The following is a 6,141-nucleotide window of genomic DNA, read 5'->3' on the forward strand; positions in this document are numbered from 1 at the left end:
TATCTCTCAACATCAATGGACTCAATTCACAAATAAAAAGACATAGACTAACAGGCTGGACATGAAAACAGAACCCAGTATTTTGTTGCATACAGAAAACACACCTCTGTGACAAAGACAGACACTACCACAAAATAAAAGGCTAGAAAAAAATTTCAGAGAAAATGATACCAAGAAACAAGCTGAAGTAGCAATTCTTTTTTTATTAAAAATTGGATATTTTCTGTATTTATCTTTTAAATGTTATTCCCTTTCCCGGTTCCACCCTCCCCCCGCCAGGAACCCACTATCCCATAGCCCCTACCCATGATTCTATGAAAGTTTTCCCTCATCTACCCACTCCCATCTCCTTGTCATGGCATTATCCTACACTGGGGCATCCAGCCTTCACAAGACCAAAGGCCTCTCCTCCCATTGACACCCAACATAGCCATTGTCTGTTACATATGTGGCTGGAGCCATGTGACCCTCCATGTGTACTCTTTGGTTGATGGTTTAGTCCATGGAAGCTCTGAGGGTTCTGGTTGGTTGATATTGTTGTTCTTCCTATGAAGTTAAAAAATCCCTTTGGCTCCTTCAGTCCTTTCTCTAACTCCTCTGTTGGGGAAGGAGTACTCACTACAATGGTTGACTGCAAGCATCTGCCTCTGGATCTGACAGGCTCTGGCAAACTAAATGGAAACTAAATGGAAAGAAACTTGGAGCCAACCCACTAAACTCAGGGGCAAGACAAGGCTACCCACTCTCTACAGATCTATTCAGTATAGCACTTGAAGTTCTAGCTAGAGCAATTAGACAACAAAAGAGTTCCAAGGGACACAAATTAGAAAGGAGGAAACCAAGACATACAATTTGCAAATGATATGATAGTATACATAAGAGACCCCCAAAAAAAAATTCAGGAGAGAACTCCTACAGCTGATAAACAACTTCAGCAATTTGGATGGATATAAAATTAAACAAATGCGTAGCTTTTCCTGTACACAAAGAATAAATGGGCTGAGAAAGAAATAAGAGGAAAGACATCATTTACAATAGTCACAAATAATATGAAATATATTGGTATGACTCTAACCAAGCAAGTGAAAAATTTGTATGACAAGAAAAGACAATGAAGACCTCAGAAGATGGAAAGATCTCCCATGCTCATGGGTCAGCAGGATAAACAAAGTAAAATTTGTCATCTTACCAAAAGCAAACTACAGATTCAACGAACCCCCATCAAAATTCCAACTCAATTCTTCACAGAGATAGAAAGAGAAATTCTGAAATTTATCTTAAAAAAAAAAAACAAAAAAAATCGAGGATAGCAAAAATCACCATCCCTGACCTCAAGCACTCATACAGAGCAATAGTGTGAAAAACCAAATGGTTTTTGTACAGAGACAGGCAGGTAGATCAATGGAATAAAATTAAAACCCAGAAATGAACCCATACACCTTTGGTTACTTGATCTTTGACAAAGGAGCCAAAACTATCCAATAGTAAAAACGCATTTTCAACAAATGTTACTGGTTCAACTGGCAGTTTGCATATAGAAGAATCCAAATATTGACACATTCTTATCTCCTAGTACAAAGCTCAACTCCAAGTGGATCAAGAACCTTAATATAAAATGAGATACAATGAATTTAATAGAAGAGAAAGTGGGAAAGAACATTGAACACACTGACACAGGGAAAAAAATCCCTGAACAGTAAACCTATGGCTTATACTGTAAAATCAACAATTGACAAATGGGACCTCATAAACTGCAAAGCTTCTGTAAAGCAAAGGATAACAACCGGAAACTCACAGAGTTGGAAAATATTGTTACCAACCCTACATTCAATAGAGAGCTAACATACAAAATATACGAAGAACTCAAGAAGTTAGACTCCAGGGAAACAAGTAACTCTATTTTATTTAAAATGAAGTACAGAGCTAAAAAGAGATCTTTCAACTAAGAAATCATGAAAGACTGAAAAGCACTAAAGAAATGTTCAACATCCTTAGTCATCAGGGAAATGCAAATCAAAACTACCCTGAGATACCACCTCACACCAATCAGAATGCCTAAGATCAAAAACTTAGGTGATAGCAGATGCTGTTGAGGATGTGAAGACAGAGGAACACTCTTCCATTGCTGGTGGGTTTGCAAGCTGGTACAACCACTCTGAAAATCAGTCTAGTGGTTTCTTAGAAAATTGGAAATTATTCTACCTTAGGGCCCTGCTATACCACTCCTGGTCATATACACAAAAGATGCTGCAACATATAACAAGGACTCAGGCTCGACTAAGTTCATGGAAGCCTTTTTTAAAACAACCAGGAGCTGGAAGCCACCCAGATGTCCCTCAACAGAGGAGTGGATACAGAAAATGTGGTACATTTACACAATGGAGTACTGCACAGCTATTAAAAACAATGACATCACGAAATTCACAGACAAATGGATGGAACTTGAAAATATCATTCTGAGGGAGGTAACCCAGTCACAAAAGAACACACATGGTATGTACTCACTGATAAGTGGATATTAACCAAAATGAAGCTTGGAGTACCTTTGATACATCTTACAGACCATAGAAAACATAAGTAAAAAAGAAGACCACACCAAAGCGTGGATGCTACAATCCTACTCAGAAGGGGGAAAATAATCTCAGGAAGTAGAGAGAGTGAAGAATCTGGGAGGGAGGGAGGAGTGAGAGGGGTAAAGGGGGTCCAGTTCAGATATGGGAGGAGATGGGAGAGAAGTGTAGAGGGTCAGGATTTTAAAAGGAGGTGTGTAGTGAGAGGTATGGTGAACCAGATTTATCCACTAGAAAGTGCCAGATACCAGTTACCCAAGATATTCCCAGGAACCAACAGGGAGGACACTAGCCGAAATATCCAACAAATGGGAGGTAGAACCTGTAGAGACCATATCCAGTGGATAAACAGTGCCCGGTTGAATGATGAGGCTACCCTCCCACCTCGAAAATATTAATCCAGAATTGCTTCTGTCAAAAAGAAATGCAGGGACAAAGTGTAGAGCAGAGACTGAAGTAAAGGCCATCCAGAGACTGCCCTACCTAGGAATCCATCTCATCTACAGACACCAAACCCAGATACTTTTGCTGATGTCAAGAAGAGCTTTCTGACAGGAGCCTGGTATCTCTGCCCCAGATTAGGCTCTGCTAGAGCCTAACCAATACAAATTCTGATGCACACTGCCAAACATTAGACTGAACATGAGGACCCCAATGGAGGAAATAAGACAAGGACTGAAGGTGTTGAAGGGGTTTGCAACCCCGTAGGAAGAACAACAATATTGGTTTCCCAGGGACTCTCAGGGACTAAACCACCAGCTAAAGAGTACACATGGTGGGGGCCCATGACTCTAGCTGGATACATAGCAGAGGATTGCCTTATCAAGCATCACTGGGAGGGGAGCCCCTCAGTACTGTGGAGGCTCAATGACGCAGGATAGGGGAATGCTAGGGTGTTGAGGCAAAAGTGGGTAGGTGGATGAGAGGGTACCCTCATAGAGGCATGGGGGAGGGGAAGGGTTAGGGTGTTATGGAGGGAAAACTGAGGAGAGTGATAAAATTTGAAATATAAATAAATAAAATGACCAATAAAAAATGACAAAAAAATTAGAAAGTCAAAGAGATATAATTGGAAAGGGAAAAGAATCAAAGACTATTTATTTAAGGATGATAATATACGTATATATATATCACTGAAAATTCCACTGGGGAAGTTCTACAGCTGATTAATACTTCCAGCAAAGTAACTGAATATAAATTAAATTTAAAAAATCAGTATCCCTCCTTTATACAAATGACAGGCTAAGAAATTTAAAAAGCAATGTCTTTCAAAATAACCTCAAATAATATAAAATATCTTGTGGAAACTCTCATCATGCAAATGAAAGACTTTTATAATAAAAAATTAAGACATTAAAGAAAAAAACTTAAGATATCAAAAGATGGAAAGAGCTCCCATGAGCATGGATAAGTATGATTAAATATTAAAAATAATCATCCTACCAAAGACAATCTAGAGACTCAATGCAAGCTCCATTAAAATTCCAACATAACTCTTCGTAGACCTTCATATTAAATTTCTCAGCTTCATAAAGAGTCAGAAAATAATCAAGATAGCTAAAATAATTCTGAATGATAAAAGAACTACTGGAGGTATGTCTCAATTTCATTGCACTACAAATTTATAATAACAATGGAGCATACTATTGAGACAAAAGGAGACCCATTAATAAATAAAGTAGAATTAAAGACATAGATCCATATAGCTATAGAAAACGAATATTTAAGTTTTAAAAGACAGAAATACAAACCAGAAACAGAAAGACTGCATCTTCAACAAATGTTGCTCGTCAAACTTGGTAGCTACATTTCGAAGAATACACATAGACCCATACCTATCCTCCTGTACAAAATGCAACTACAAATGGATTAAAAACCTCATCATATATAAAACCACATATACTGAATCTAATATTAGAGAAAGGTGGGAATAACTTTAATCTCATTGGCATGAAGATTTTCTTAACAGAACACCAGTATCACCAGCCCTAAGATCAACAGTTAATACATGAGATCTCATAAACTGAAAAGTTCTCTGAGGCAAAATACAGCATCAATCAGAAAAAGTGTAAGCCTCGAGATTGGAAAAAATTTTACCAACTCCATGAATAACGAAGGATTGATATCCAAAATATATAACAAACTCAAGAAACTAGGTATCAACCTACAAAATAACACAATTAAAGTGGAACAAATCTAAACAAAACTTTCAACAGAAAAAAATCCAATGGCTGATAAAAGCTTAAAGAAATGTTCACCACCCTTAGCCATCAAGAAAATGCAAATCTAAACTACTTTAGGACTTCATCTTTCACTCAGCAGAATAAGTAAGACAGTTTGTGATGGTGGTATGGGGAATTAGGATATGCTGGATATTTTTATGTCACCTGACACAAGGTAAAGTCTTCTGAGGGTGCCAGCCTCAATTAAGGATATACTTCTATAAGATCAGGTTGTAGGCAGGACTGTAAGCATTTTCAATTAATAATTGATCGGTAAGGAAATGCTCATTTTGGGTGGTGTCTTCCTTTGGCAGATGGTCCTGAATTCTATAAGAAAGCACTTTGAGCAAACCATGAGGAACAAGCTAGTAAGAAGCATTCTTCCATAATATCTACATTAGCTCTTGCCTCGAGATTCCAACCCCTGTTTGATTTCCTTTCCTGGTTTCTGTTAAAGATGGACCATAATACAGAAGTTTAATCCAAATAAACCCTTTCCTCTCCAACTTGCTTTTTATCTTAGTGATTTATTATCTCAGTAGAAAACGTAACTAAGACAAGTTGATACTAGCACAGAGACATTGCTCTAAGAAACCTGAAAGAAAAGGGTTTTGTGGAAAATTGTGGAAGAATCTTGGAACTATGTATTAGAAAATTCACTGAGTATAGAGAGCTCAACGGGATGTTCCTTGGAATCTTGGATAACAAGAATATTGAGCACAGTACAAATGATGGAAGCCTAGCTGGTGAAGTTTCAGAGGAAATTTCAAGGACTATATTTGGGGCATTTGTGAATATTAACTAAGATTCTGTGGTTCTGGTGATCTGGGGATAAAGAATAATCTGTGATTAGCAGATGACTGAACTACTGAAGAAAAAGTTTGCTTCAGTGGGATACTCACTGCCAGATGGCTGTACTTTAGAAATGACTGGATCATTGTTTTGTTATCTTCTGGAAAGTGTTCACACAGAGACAGAACACAAAAGCTGTGTCACAGAGCTGGCCAAGGTTGTGCCTCATGCTGGCAGATGAACTTGGTAGTATAAAAGTCACCCAGGTGGTACTAGTTTTGAAGCTATAAAAGTTTAATGGAGCGCAGCTAAGGCATAGCACTGTGATAGGTCAAAAGAGGGCATGGTGATGGTGAAGCGTCCATGTAAAGTGAAGGCCAGGATTGATCTATATCATGATCCAGCTATACTGCTCTTGGGCATCAATCAAAAGTATGTGTCATCCTATGAGAGAGATACTTGCTCAACCATATTCTTTGTTGTAATATTCATAATATCCAGACATTGGAAACAACCTATATTATAATATAGATACAACATTTCTTCTTTCTTATTCT

The sequence above is a fragment of the Grammomys surdaster genome, unplaced genomic scaffold, assembly GCF_004785775.1.
Source record: "Grammomys surdaster isolate TR1022 unplaced genomic scaffold, NIH_TR_1.0 83123, whole genome shotgun sequence".
NCBI lineage: Eukaryota > Metazoa > Chordata > Mammalia > Rodentia > Muridae > Grammomys > Grammomys surdaster.